This window comes from Kogia breviceps, chromosome 6 (assembly GCF_026419965.1).
Source record: "Kogia breviceps isolate mKogBre1 chromosome 6, mKogBre1 haplotype 1, whole genome shotgun sequence".
In the NCBI taxonomy this organism is placed as follows: Eukaryota; Metazoa; Chordata; class Mammalia; order Artiodactyla; family Physeteridae; genus Kogia; species Kogia breviceps.
Window position 1 is genome coordinate 133,979,419 of NC_081315.1, and position 15,439 is coordinate 133,994,857.

General features: G+C 41.6%; 1 protein-coding gene across 1 annotated transcript in view; it reads left to right on the top strand.

Annotated features, from left to right (window-relative positions):
- The first annotated feature begins 7,947 nt into the window (after positions 1-7,947).
- Positions 7,948-15,439, top strand: part of JADE1 (jade family PHD finger 1) — a 196,334-nt gene continuing 188,842 nt past the window's right edge. The window contains exon 1 of the mRNA XM_067036660.1: positions 7,948-8,025. The gene's annotated coding sequence lies outside the window, so the exon portion shown is untranslated. The remainder of the gene's footprint in view (positions 8,026-15,439) is intronic.

The window sequence follows — 15,439 nt, forward strand, 5'->3', positions numbered from 1 at the left end:
TTCCCTACAATCAACTCTTTTGGGTTTTGTTTTGGTTTTTTTTTTTTTTGATGTGGACCATTTTTGTTGTTGTTGTTGTTGTTTTGCGGTAGGCGGGCCTCTCACTGTTGTGGCCTCTCCCGTTGCGGAGCACAGGCTCCGAACGCGCAGGCTCAGCGGCCACGGCTCACGGGCCCAGCCGCTCCGCAGCATGTGGGATCTTCCCGGACCGGGGCACGAACCCGTGTCCCCTGCATCGGCAGGCGAACTCTCAAACACTGCGCCACCAGGGAAGCCCGATGTGGACCATTTTTAAAGTCTTTATTGAATTTGTTACAATATTGCTTCTGTTTTATGTTTTAGTTTTTGGCCCCGAGGCATGTGGGATCCTAGCTCCTCGACCGGGGATTGAACCCACACCCCCTGCATTGGAAGGCAAAGTCCCAAGCACTGGACCGCCAGGGAAGTCCCTACAATCAACTCTTAATAAAAGAATTTCTAGGGACTTACCTGGTTGTCTAGTGGTTAAGATTTTGAGCTCCCAAATGCAGGGGGCCTGGGTTTGATCCCTGATCAGGGAACTAGATCCTGGATGCTGCAACTAAAGATCCTGCATGCGGCAACGAAGGTTCTACGTGCCACAATGAAGACCCGGTGCTGAGGAAGGAAGGAAAGAAGAAAGGGAGGGAGGAAGGGAGGAAGGAAGGAAGGGAGGGAGGAAGGGAGGAAGAATTTCTAAAGGATTTACTTCAGGAAGGGAAAACTTTTACCCAGAAGGTTTAAGTGCAAGAAAGAGTGATGAGCAAACGAATTGTTAAATATGTAACCAAATAAACATACAGTTGAATAAATCACTAAATTACAATGTCTAATTTCAGGTTAATAAAAAGAAAAAACTAAAATGTGGGCAACAATTAAATGTAAAATGAAGGAGGGATGATCAGAGGGATGTCAAAGGGATCTAAGGTTCTTGGGTTTAAAAATAGGTAGAGCAATTATTTAATTTTCATATAAAATTTTTATAATTTAAGGATAATCACTAAGAGAATAGTTATAGGGTATATACTGTCCAAAACATCAGTGAAGGGAAATAGGAAAAAGCTGTGATTGATCCAAAAGAAGGCTAGAAATAAGTTTTTTTAACAAAAACAGCAACAACAACAAAAGAAAGGCAAAGAGAAGATCCAAAATAAGAGAAATAACTCCAAATATATCAGAAATTATAATACATACAAGTGGACTAAATGCTTCCATTAAAATATTGAGATTCTCAATTGAATGGAGGAAAAATAATCATCTTTACCATCTTTATAATAGAAATACCTAAATTTAAGAGCATATTTGAAGTAAAAGGGTTAAAGATGAAATTGACAAATTCTAAACAGCTGTAGTCTCTATAGTAATATCAAACAAAATATTTTTTAAGGAATGAAGTATAATTAGGATTAAATAATTAAAGGAACAATTCCCAAGACAATATAGCAACTTTTAATTTAAATAGGGCTAATAACATAGCTTTAAATTATGTAACAAAAATTGACAGAGTTGTATTGGGAGAGATAGGTGTAGAAAGAAGTAATAACAAGTTAAATTTGAGGTGAGTACTTGTGAAACCTCCAGTGAGAGATCTTAAAGGCAGTTGGACATAACTGGTCTGTATCTCTAGAGAGAGACCAGATTTAAGTCTAGAAATTTGAAAGTATAGACTGTATTACTCCAATACATTCTGAGCTTCTTGAGGAGATGAATTACATATTCAACTTTGTAAGGCCCTTGTGCCTATCACAGTGTCTTATATAAGTGCTCAATAAAGGTTCAATTGAACATAATCTAATAGATATTGACTTTTTTAGAATGTGTACATTTATAGTTCTAGAGATTAATATTTACTGAATGAGTAATATGGGGACTGTAAGAAGGTTTGAGACATAGTTCCTGCCTTTAGGAATATTGTAATTCAGTTGAAAGATTTTTTTTTTAAACCCAGTTACTTGAGAAATTAAAGAGCAATACTCAATTGTCCATAATCAAGGTTTAATTGCTGTAGTATTTGGGTGAAAAGAGATTTGAGACATTGGAGAAAGCTGTAAATAGGTGAAATTTTAGTTGGTCCTCGAAAAATGGGCAACTTTGGTTGAAAAAAAAAAAGAGGGAAGAGAACATTTTGGTTTGAAGAATTAGCATAAATAAAGGTTTAGAGGTAGAAATTAGTATTTGTGTGACATTGATGATGCTAATTTCACTGTGGCATAAGTGGTGAGCAATGGTAAGAGAGAGGCTGGAGAAATGGCCATAGGAAGTTATGGAGGACCTTAAACTTGTTAGGGGTATTGGGATTGCTTACTAGGTAATATAGAAGCATGGGTTCATAAGTTGGTCTGATAATTTTTATAAGCTATTTCCATAAATAATCTGGAAGTAATGTGTGAGAGGGCTTGAAAAAAGAAGGGAATGGGGAAGCAGGAAAATCTGTTAAAATATATTTAAAGTAATCCAGGTATAAACTCATTACGTCCAGGGCTAAAGTAAAACCAGGGGAATGGAAAAGTAGGGTAAATTTGAGAGACACTTCAAAAAAAGAAGTGACAAAATTTGGTTTGATTGGGTATAAGCAAACAAAGTTAGAAATGTCAACGTTAAACCTAGAGTAATGATGGTATCCTGGACAAGCAACTAATGTGAAGAAGAGTCAATAATTCATAAATTCATAGAAATGTAGAGATGGTAAGGACCTTAGAAATTATACCCATAGACCTTTCTTTTCAAAGACGAGGAAACTGACATCAGAGAGTTTATGTAATTAGTTCATGGTTACCCCAGTTGTTAACTTTGAGAAAATGGCTAGAATCCAAGGAGAGATACCTTGAGCGGTTGGGATTGTGCCACTGGTGGGAAATCATCGTTGGATGTATTGATCTGGGGAGTCATCTGAAAGGCAATTGGAGACATGGAAGTGGATGTAGTCTTCAAGGAGAGGTTATGTAGGGATGAGAGAAGAGAAACAATGATAAAGTCACAGGGAATTTCCACTATTAGGAATTCAAACTAGAAGGGAGAGGGCTCCCAAAGGAGTTTGGAAAGAATAGATTAGATACGAAGACACTCAGACGTGGCCACATCCAGATCCTGTCGTATGTTGCCCTTATGATTTCAGTTTTTTGTTACTTATTTTATTTTGCACAAAACTCAGTATCCTACTGCATTTTTATGTAACCATCACTACATGTTCTGTCAATACTTTATTTCTTGTGGATTTCCCTCCTATGCATGTCCCTTTCTTTATTAATGTTTAATAATAAACAAACATGAACTAACATTTCATGTTTGAAACATTGACGATAATATACCTATGTACTACTCTTCCATCCCATCTCTCTGAGTCACCACACCTAATATAAGCACAATTCTTTGCATTCTCATATAGTTTTATCACTATATGTATACATATACCTGCTAAATGAATTTTGTAGTAACTTTTTTACTTTATAGGGGCTATAAGTAGTCTTTGGAACTTGCTTTTGCACACAGAATTATGTTGTTAAGATTCATCCATATTGTTGTATGTAGCTGTAGTCCGTTCATTTTTACTGCTCTATAACATTTCTTATATGACTATGCCACACTTTATTTTCCTGTCAAAGGTCATTTAGCCTATTTCCAGATACTTCAGTCTATTTTGAATAGTGCTTCTATGAACATTTTCATACATGTCTCCTGGCGTATATTGCAAGGACTTCTATTGGGTATATATCTACATATATTGATTTAAAACTCTTTCTGGGGACTTCCTGGCAGTCCTGAGGTTAAGACTCTGTGCTTCCACTGTAGCGGGCATGGGTTTGATCCCTGGTCAGGGAACTAAGATCCCACATGCTGTGTGTGCCATGCTGCCAAACAAACAAACACTCTTTCTGTGTAGCATAGCACATTAGAATGGCATTGGGTGAATTCTGGTTGTGGAAATTCAAGTCTAAAATAATCAACATCTTTTCCTAAAGTGAACAGATTCAAATACCACGCTAGGAGCCTTATAAAGTGTCCATGTCTAGGTAAGGGATATTTACCAAATGTTTTCTTGGGGAGCAAAATTATAAGCTGGAGTTGGTCACTGATTTTTTTTCCACTGACCCAATTTAACGTCAGTGCTATTTTCAGGATACAAAAGGAAAACTGAGGGCCAGAGGCAAGGAAGAGAGGTAACAGGTTAACTGAAGCTCAGCCCTGCTTGGCAGCTGGTCCAGAAAAATTCACCTTCATCTCGTTTGAGGGTCCCCTTACCCTCCCTAGCAGCCCTCCTTGTGTGAGAATGAACAATATGAACAAAAAGAACCAAGGAAAAGGGCTCTGTCAGGTTTGTTCACTCAGCATCAGTTGATTGTCTGCCAAGAAAAGTTTCTCATCTTCAAGAGGTTCTGAGCTTAAAATTCTCATCTCTTTGTGAACACACAAGAAAGAACTCTTCTCTGGCCAGGGATCGTGTGTGTGTGTGCACACAGGCACAGACAGACGTGCAAAGGAAAAGTGAACACTGGACAGACACAGAAGCTATACTGCCATTCTCTTTATTATTGTCTTCTATTTTCTGAGGTGTAACAAATATATTTTCACTTAAATAGAAATTGTTACTATAACCTAAATAGCCATAACCTTGTTGCTGAAACTTCCCACTCATTTTTACTTGTAGTAACCATACCTTGAAAATCTATGTACATTTTTAAGTCAAGCCTCCTAATTTCCTGCTTTAACCAAGCATCTTAGCCTTTGTACCCAGTGACAATTTACTCCCTTTCACACCCATCTCGAAGGGTGTCATGATGAAAGGGAAAGAATGGTTATCTGGTTATAAATGGCTGTAGAAACAGAGGACCATCCAAAGGGGCCAATGGAATTAGCGGTGTGATGTAAGCCATATTGTCTTACAGTGAGGTCTTCTTTGATAGGACCTTAGGGAAGAATCTTGTGGTCTCTAATTTCTAGTCATTTGCTGTACTCCTTTTCTTCTTGGAAAATAGATGTTTTAAAAAGTTGAATAGTATACCAATGGCATGCATTTAGGTGGAACACAGTGCCAACTCATTACCAATTACTCCAAGCCCACACACAAAACATACATAATGAAAGTATTGTTTCTGAATTGCCGTGTGCATTCTACAAGAAGATATTTAAATCAAGATGGAAACAGCAGAGGTTTCTTCCTTCTTTGGAGAGTACTGTAGGGCATAAAAAGGAACTATAGGGCTTCCCTGGTGGCGCAGTGGTTGAGAGTCCGCCTGCCGATGCAGGGGACGCGGGTTCATGCCCCGATCTGGGAAGATCCCACATGCCGCGGAGCGGCTGGGCCCGTGAGCCGTGGCTGCTGAGCCTGTGCGTCCGGAGCCCGTGCTCCGCAACGGGAGAGACCACAACAGAGAGAGAGGCCCGCGTACCGCAAAAAAAGGAACTATAGCTCTTCCTTACTGTGTCAAACGAGGATACATTTCCCAAGTTTTTTTTTTTTTTACTACCCCCATCAAAAGGGCTGGATGTAAATTGTTTCCAGTTAAGGTCTGTGCTTACAGGTACATTCCTGTAAAGTGGATATTATTTGGAAATGCTTTATGTAACCCCTACTCAGCATTTATCTCAATATATTGTTAATATTTAAGGTTTTTAGACTCAGTCCTATGAAATAATATTATCGTTGCATGTTTACCCACTTTCAGTTTCCTGTAACAAAATATGAAAATTTGACTGCAAATATGTAGAGTAGAAAAGGTGAATTCCTCGTGTAGAAAGAGCATTAACTGGAGCATTCTGATTCTCGTTGAGAATTAGTACAGCAATTGTTTTTACAGATAAAAGAACCTTTTATCTTATGAAGAGCTGCATTAATTACAGCCTGAAATTCTGTTTCACGTATCCTGTTTCAGAGCCAAGGAGAGAACAGAAAAGATGTTTGCTGTTGGAAGTCTATACTCCCATTTTCTTTTTCTTCTTGTAAAATAGCTTTCTGAAAGGTAAATAGTACACAAATGCCATGAGTTTAGGTGGAACACAGCACCAAAGCAATACTAATTATTCCAACAACAGCAGTAGCTGTAACTTTAAAAACAAAAAACAAATTCCAATGTTATGAGTAACTTTGCTGATCATAATAAAAGATGAAATTTAATGTCAATAGCAGTAAGAGTGTAGGAGGTAATTCTATTTCATTTTCTTTTCAGGCAAAACAGAAACAGGACGTGATGGTACAAGCAAATGAAAAAATCCAGGTAATAAGGAGTGTAGACGTATCTTTGATCTACCTTGAGGCCAGAAGCTTTGGATTTAGAGCTATACAAGGAAGTTAGGAAGTTTTCATTTTCTAGAATTATGTTAAGACCTATAGTTCTTATTTCCTCACATTACCCTTATTGGGTGATAATGATCAACCAAATGAATGGATATATAGGAGGGATGTGAGAATAATCTAGTGAGCTGATGTTCTCTATGACAGTGATACTCTTGTACATGCCAAGTTCACCAATACGTACTTCCTGTTTTCTTTGCCTCTCTTCTTGAACTTTGTCCCCTTTCCTATTTACCTCCAATGATTGGTTTAAGTCCAACTTGGTGTGCATACAAGCCTGCTATATAGTGGTGCTGCCCACATGCTCAGGGTTGGGGAAAAATTCTTTCCTCATTTACTTATGCATCTATAAAGAAGCCAGGATACTCCTATGAACTGTTACTATCGACCACATTTTCTGTAACACATCCAGGAAAAGGATCAGGTCAAATGGAATACTTATAAGATAGGAAGGAATTTAAAGGAGCAGCAGGCAAGCCTAATTCTATCAGATAAAGAATAAATAACAATCCTATTACTCTTCTGTAAAAGTCCTGGGTCAATAAACATGTTGAGTCCAGTAAAATAACCACGTTCAATACGGGATTGAGAGTCACGAAAGTAAAGCCAGTGCCCCGAGGTGCTCAGAATGAGTTCACGTTTACAAATGGTGTTGGCCGATGTAGTAGAAAGAGCCCCACAAACCTAGATTGGAGTTTCAGATCTGCCATTGACTGGCTGGTGACCTTGGCCAAGTGACCTTCTGATCCTCAGTACTCCCCAACACAGGGGAAAAGGATACTTAGCTTGCTGAGCCATTGGTAAGGGTAGATATATTGTACAAAGTGTGTAGAACAGTGCCTGGCACATCTGGGCTCAAAAGTAAGCTGCTTTTGTTGTTACTGTTATTAAGCATCTTGGCACACTGCTTTTCTATCAAATGCCTCTAATATTATAATGAACATAAAGACCCCACTGAACCTGAAATAATAACGAAAATAATAAAGTGCCTTAAATTCAGGGAACAGTTCTGATCCAAAGCACTTAAAACCCTCCTCTCTATTTCTCCTCTGATTAGTTTTTGTAAAGTGAAAGGAATGAGGACATCAAAGTACAGGGGCAGGGCTAGGATGGGATATCACTGCCTGGCCACTTTCGAGCTGCACCACTTTTAGCAGCCAAGCCAGGCTAAGTGAAGGAACAAAATGGCACCGAGGGGAAGGGTGGCCAAAGGAAATAAGGAGTGAATTCTTCACCTCTTAGGCCACCAGGGATGTCTCAAAGGATCCCGTCCACTACAAAAACAAATGAACTGGAGTCACCTGAAAAAAAATAAAGCATTTGGAAAATGAGCAATTTACACAGAAGCTAAGAATTGAGGCAAAGATGTGGATTCCTCTCAAATATCATTAAAAAAAATTTTGTCCAGAATCAGCCCAGTCATTGCTTCCGTTCTCGGCTTTTCTCAAGCTGTCAAAAGAGAGCCAAACATAGTTCTTAGTTTCTTCAGGTTTCTTGTTGGGGGCAAAAGGATAGGAGGCCCTTCATCTTCTCCCTGGTGTTGCAATCCTTTCTCTCTGCGATAGCTTCATCCACCAACGGCATCACGCCAACACTTTGCCTACTATTTTCTTCTCTGTCTCTCCTTCCCCTGTGGCCAGCTTGCCAGCAGTGGATGGGCCCGGAGCAGTGAGCCGTCACGTGATCGACTCCCAGCAGCCGCTGTGAAGCACCCACGGGTGAGTTTTCCATGACGCACCTTCTGCCGTCACACTGGCTCTCAAGTAAATCAATGGTCAAATCTTTTCCCAAAGTGGTTTTGGCAAAGAACAGCTTAAATCGCCCAAGATGTTGACACATGGGCTGTTATCTAGGAGAGCGAGTAAAGCAACCCATTTGAACGACAAGAACAGATAAGGCCCACCTCTTTGTCTCCTGGCCTTTTTACACTGATATTGCTGCGGAGACAAAGGAAAAGAAGAAAAGGAAACAAAGGCAGATCTTTAGCGCTGGCTGTCCCAGGCTTGATTAGGATGCTGATCTGTGTGGCAGGTTTCTAGGTTCTCACCCAACTTCTTGGCTGCTATTCAAAGGATTTAACAGTGCGCTTTGTAAATAGTGGTGTACAAAGCCAGTCTAAAAATAGTACATTTCCAGGGTCTGAATTGGGTGAGTGGAATGCGTGGCAATGGCTGTATTGTACAAGACAGATTACAAACAAGTTGCTCGATGGTGCTTGATACGCAGGGTTGTTCACATGCTTCATCTGGCTTCGTTAAATAACGCAAACACATCTACCAACGTGCTTGATCGTTTTGTTTATTTGTGCTCTGGAGAGCTCGTGTGTGTTTGTGACCGACAAATGTACATGTTCTATTTTCTGACAATCAAACAAAGCTCTCCCGATGAGGTAAACAGCTGAGTTACATCGTGGAGCCGACACTACTGAGAATCGCTGATGTGGCACTTATGGTGGTTGTTAATGACAGGTTTCCTGCTGTACGTGCTGCCCTAAAGGATTTTTGCTGCAGGTGGGAATCAACAAGAGGGTCTGATGACTAGGGGGACTGCTAGGTCTGGCTGAAATCTCTCTGGAAACCATGTGCGTGAACGCTTGCGCCTCACTAGTCGTTTTTCGCCGGGGAAGCTACTGCGCTTGTTGTTCCTTGCCCTCGCTCCTGTGGACGGGCTGTGTGGACCATGGAGAGTAGAACAGTCCTGAGGCTGTTGCCGACTGCAGAAGGCAGGTCCCAGGTACCTTTCACAGAAGACTCAGGCTCAGGGAGAATCCCAAAGGAACTTTAAATAAAAACTTAATTTTCTGAAACGAGACGCTGGGAATGTGTTTTGTAGTCATCTGAAAGCAAAAGACCCCGCTTCTATTTTCAGCTGTAAGTGGTGGTCGTTCCTATATGTATTGAGGAGAGAAATGTTCTCTTACCAAAATACAACGTAATTATTGCCTCCATAAATAATTGTCTTCCGGGCAGTTTGGAGATGCTTTTATTTAATACAATGTGGTAAGTCTTAGGTGAAGTCCTTGTTGGTTCTGGCAGGTCGATTTCCTCGTAGAAGACAGAAACTTAGAACAGGGACAGCTCTTGAAGGAACTGGACCAGAGAAATACATTAAAGAGGATTAAAACAAAAACAAAACCCAGGCTGTCACTTTAGCAAACATTTCCCCTACCCAAATTTCATGCCTTTAACTTGATACAGTCTTGGGTAAACTGGGTCTGATGGTCTGGGAGAGTACGTTTTGACACTCCGCTCTCCCCCACTTATGTATGACTTGGGAAAGGTACAGAAATGCTTTGACCCTTCAGTTTCCTCATCCATAAAATGGTGAGAATAATACCCATCTCATTGTGAGGACTGAATTAGGCAATGTAAGCAAAGCGCTTGGCCCATGACAGTAAATAGGAGGCAATTAGACAGCATTCCTGGACATGGGCTCTCACCTGCCTAATAACATCCTAGTCTCCCTCAAAACACTATCATCTCACAGGCTGCACACAATGCAAATGTCTAATTCTTTTGAGGATCCCCACCATCATCATTGTTATTATCCTCTTTGTTGAATGAACAGTCGACAGCATTCAATCAGAATTTCCTGGCATTTCCCTCTTTATCAATAGCTACAGGATCTTGGGTGTTAATATTTCTTTAGAGCTGCCATGGAAGATAACATAAACCATGATTTGGGCCATTCTGGAATTTCCTCAACCTGGGTTTTTATTTCTTATGCAGAGGAATTATGCTTTTTTTTTTTTCCAATAAGGCAGATAATTGTTTACATCCCTAAAGAGTCAGAAAAACAACATAGATTTCATCTCTTGTTTGAGACTGAATCTTCCAAACAATCGAAAGACTATAACTGAGTAGACTTTTGGGGGGCACAGCCTCAGGCATGAGCAAAGTGAACTCTGAAAGAACCTGATGAGTTATGGAAACATGAAGAGCCAAATAACATCCTAAAAGTAGTGGTCACAGCAAAAATATTTACCCACAATGTTTGTGAAGTTAAGAAGGACATGTGAGGTAGCTCTATAAGTGGAAAAATCAAACTGTGTAATACAGATGGTACCTCTGCTAGTAACTGCTTTCCAGATTGGCTTTCGGTATCCATGCTACAGGGTTCTAAACTTCCTCTACAAAGAAGGATCACTTTATGTATAGTGATCATTATCCAAAGTTAACTAAGTTCCTTATAAACAAAGTCTCAGGCAAACATATGAAAATATTGGAATTGACCTTTTTTATAAAATGTTCACATCACTATACTTAAAAATCATACTGAAAAGACAAAGGATTTTGAAAATTGTCCAAATTTCATTTTCACTGGCCAAATTGAATTAATTACTCTGTTGTCTCTTCAGAGGGGCACAGTTGTGCCTCTAAGGGGCTTCTCTTCTCAAAGGGATAAAAATGCACAAACACAGCAACTAAAAGAATGACATTCAATTCATCTGAGATTTGTTTTGCTTTTCTGGTTTATTGTAAGCCTGTCTACTAATGTGCTGACCGTGTTCTAGGTTATTGAGAGGGATTAAAAGCTGTCACTGTGGGCTTCCCTGGTGGCGCAGTGGTTGGGGGTCCGCCTGCCGATGCAGGGGACGCGGGTTCGTGCCCCGGTCTGGGAAGATCCCACATAGCGCGGAGCGGCTGGGCCCGTGAGCCATGGCCGCTGAGCCTGCGCGTCTGGAGCCTGTGCTCTGCAAAGGGAGAGGCCACAGCAGTGAGAGGCCCGTGTACCGCAAAAAAAAAAAAAAAAAAAAAAAAAGCTGTCACTGTGCTCATGGATCTTGTTGAGGGAGAAATGACTCTCATCTAAAAGCTACTCAAGGCAGCGTCCATAAGTCCCCAATTAAATTGAATCAGCCACTAATATAATGGCAGAGATCAACAAGGCTGTGTATGGTTAACGGCAGGTAGGCTGGTGTGGCAGAGAAGTGGAATTTAGTAAAGGTAGATGAGGGTGGCTATTACGGGCTGAGTTATGTGCCCCCCAATTCATATGTTGAAGTTCTAACCCTTATACCTCAGAATGTGACTGTATTTGTATATAGGGTCTTTGAAGAAGTGATTACGTTTAAATGAGGTCATTAGGATGGGCCCTAATCCAATATGACTGGTATCCTTCTAAGAGGAGATGAGGACACAGGCGCACACAGAGGAGCGATCACGAGAAGACACAGGGAGAAGATGTTATCTGCAAGCCCTGAGGAGAGGTCTCCGAAGAAACCAACTCTGCCGACACCTTGATCTCGGACTTCTAGCATCCAGAATTGCAAGGAAATAAGTTTCTACTGTGCGAGCCACCCAGTCTGTGGTACTCTGTTATGGGAGCCCACATAGACTAATACAGTGGTCTTGAAGGATGAATGAGATTTATTTAGGTCGAGAAAAGAGGGAAAGTGGGTGCTACACTTCTGTCTCTGCTGTTATTCAATATTTGCATTTTATTTTCCTTGTTCGTGTAAGGACAGAGATCAACAAGGCTGTGTATGGTTAACAGCAGGTAGGCTGGTGTGGCAATTCCTTGTTGATCTCCTACTGTTAGGTGTAGAAGTTAGGGGAGAAGGGAGATGGGAAAGGAATTCGGGAAGGGAGAAGTGAAAGCAGAGAAGAGAGACTCTTTGATACCAGACTGGTTGTTTACTAGAGACCATCAGGTATGGAAAAGCAACAAAAAGCAGCAACTATAAAAGCAGTGAGCAGTTTTAAAACTAAGGGATGGCGTTAAGAATAAGGAACTGTAGGGCTTCTCTGGTGGTGCAGTGGTTGAGAGTCCGCTTGCCGATGCAGGGGACACGGGTTCGTGCCCTGGTCCGGGAAGATTCCACGTGCTGCAGAGCGGCTGGGCCCGTGAGCCATGGCCGCTGAGCCTGAGCGTCCGGAGCCTGTGCTCTACAACGGGAGGGGCCACAACAGCGAGAGGCCCACGTACCAGAAAAAAAAAAAAAAAAAAAAGAATAAGGAACTGTGGAGTGTTTAACAAGGTTATCAAAAGTCTGAAATTATCTGCACTCAATAAGGAGGTCTTTATTGATCACTTGTGGCATCTTGATAAGTTCAACCTCTATCTTCTAATGATAAATTCCAATATTATCATTATAGTTATGACTTATTTGATATTCATAACACCCCGGGGTTTCCTTCTTGCCACATTATTTTTGGACTGTTGAGATACATTTTTTTTTACAATGGATATAAATGATGTAAATGTAATATGGAAGCATTTATATCAATAGGAAAGACATAGCTGGACTACTTAGTCAAATAGGACTTGTCCCTCAAGCACTTCTCATTACCCATTAAATATTTCCCAGTGATTGAAGGGTTTTCAGTTGGTTGAGAAACATAATAGAGACAAATGCCAGTTTGTGAAGATAAAATGCTGCCTCAAATCTAAGCTGTTAATGTAGGAAGACCCTGCAACTTATCTAATATATTCTACCACCTGGACATAATTTGTTTTCAGTGGTGATGTCAAGAAATGTGTGTTTAGGGCTTCCCTGGTGGCGCAGTGGTTGAGAGTCCGCCTGCCGACGCAGGAGACACGGGTTCGTGCCCTGGTCCGGGAAGATCCCACATGCCGCGGAGCAACTAAGCCCGTGAGCCATGGCTGCCAGGCCTGCAGGTCCGGAGCCTGTGCTCCGCAACGGGAGAGGCCACAACAGTGAGAGGCCCGCATACCGCAAAAAAAAAAAAAAAAAAAAAAAAAAAAAAAAAAAAAAAAAAAAGAAATGTGTGTTTAAATGGCCATGTGCACGTCATTGTTTCTTAAGGAAAGAGCTTATGTTTGGCCTAAGCTCCTGTGAGTACTTTAGTCTCAGTAGTAAATTTAGAGAAATGTTTCTTTCTTTACAATTTTGCAAGTTGTGTTGGGGGATGGGCAGGAAATAGAATGACTGAGGAAGGGTTTTATACTCTGATTTAAACTATGAGGCAGGGCCTCCCTGGTGGCACAGTGGTTGAGAGTCCGCCTGCCGATGCAGGGGACACGGGTTCGTGCCCCGGTCCGGGAAGATTCCACATAACGTGGAGCGGCTGGGCCCGTGAGCCATGGCCGCTGAGCCTGCGCATCCGGAGCCTGTGCTCCGCAACGGGAGAAGCCATAACAGTGAGAGGCCAGCGTACCGCAATAACAACAACAAAAAAAAAACAAAAAAAACTATGAGGCAAGTATTTGGTATGGTGAACATTTCTCCCCTCAGAGCTCTTTTTGTTCTCCTAAGGATCAAAAGGCCTGGGTGCTTTCAGAGGTCCCTTCCTGGCCAAGGCCTGTGGGCTTCCCATAAGAAGTTCTTGCCGAGGGTGGCTTATAGCCTCTGGGGGTCATGCGAGGCCCTGCCTGCTCACTGCTGCCCACGCTTTGGTCCAGATTCATGCTCTCCACTCATGGAGAGCTTTGGTCTGGATACTTTGACCTTCTTCAGGTTCTGGGCTGAAGCACCACTTGAATCAGCTTCCTATAATCAGGGACAGTATTCTTTACTCTCCTGCCCAGCTGCAGTTCCAGAAATTCCTGGCCGAGCCACTGCTTTCCCAGGAGAAAGAGGTGATCATATAAAACATTTGAGTGCTTTTCTTTGTGTCTCTGTCAATAGTAAAATGCTCAGTAAACATTTGCTGCATGAAAGAAGGAAAAAAAAAGATGAGAAGGAAGGAAGGGGAAGGAAGGTAGAAAGGAAGAAAGAAGGAAGGAATAAGTGTTGCCTTTTTGCACAATTGCCGCACTTGGGAATGTGGTCTGCAGCAGTAGGAAAAAAGCCAGCTAAGCTTCTGTAGCAATTCTGTTCTTAATATTCTCTTTGCCCACTAGCCTCAACCATTCCCTCCTAACCCACCCACTTCTGTAGGGAGCACTTTTCTCCATAGGAGGGTGTTCCTGTCATCATATCACCAGATACAAGGGATTTTCCAAGGGTAGAAAGAAACATTTCAGAGAACACAGCAAGACGTCAAATTTAGGAAGAGAAGGAAGGTCTCAAAAGTACACAGCCTGCCTTCCTTATCTTAGTGGTTTTATTGTTGCCAGATCCTGTGTTAATCCTAATGATTTCATTTCAGTTATCAAAGGGCCCTACATGCCACAGAATATCTGAGTAATTTTCCCTGACTCTTCTCTTAGATTCATTATATCTGTTCTGAGAGGAAGGAAAAAGAAAAATAATACCCCCATTATGTGGCAGATACGGAGCTAGGCACCTGTGGAAAACACACTTTGGAATGTCTACACAGCCCACAAGGATCCCCTCGGTACACTGTTTGCCACGGGGTCAGCCCCTCCAGCCCCGTTTATGCTGAGTCCACACTCCATGGTCCCAGTCACCGTGAGCTCATGTCACAGGGAGTTCTTGTCATACGGTAAAGGAGCAGATTCCCTTGTGAGACTTCCGAATTGGAATTATGGATTCCCACTACCTCTGTGTTGGTGTCTTGGAAAGGGATACATGAACTCAAAAGCTATGGGTCTGTCAGTTCTGTTGGCTTAGTGGAGAGAAAGCCGATCCTCACAAAAGGAGAAAAAAAATCAAATATACGAAGAGAAGCTACAGTGGTTCCTGATGATTTTTTTTATGTCTCGGCTACAGCCTCATTATAAGGCTTAGCTGAATTCTTGACTTTAAGAACGAGGGGATATCACTAAAACCTTATAATGAATTTTCTCTTTTTCTCAATCACTCTCACTTTTTTCCTTAAACCAGCTCAGGTGGGTTTCTGTTACCTGGAATGAAAGGAATCCCAACTAATAAAGCGATGCACATGCTTTACCTTATGTAACATGATTTTCACAACAGATCTGTGAGGTATTTTCTTTCTCTGTTTTACTGATGAGGGAACAGGAATGAGTAACTAAGTTGCCTAGGCTTTATGCCTCGTAAATTTCAGGGATGGCATTCGAACCCAAAGTTTGTGGACTCCAAAACCTGAACTTTTTCCACTGGGCCCTTATTCTTTTGGAGGTGCTCTGGCTGCTGAGGAGATCTTCCGCCATGACCTCAGAAGGACACTAAAGTTTTGTAAACCTGGAGGTAACAAAGATTCCAAGGATCACAGTTGCCCCCTGTGTCCTGAGTCCCTGGCAGGACACCAGTTTCTGCCTGTTCTCCCCGCCCCTCCGCAGCGGGAACACAGACTGTGCATT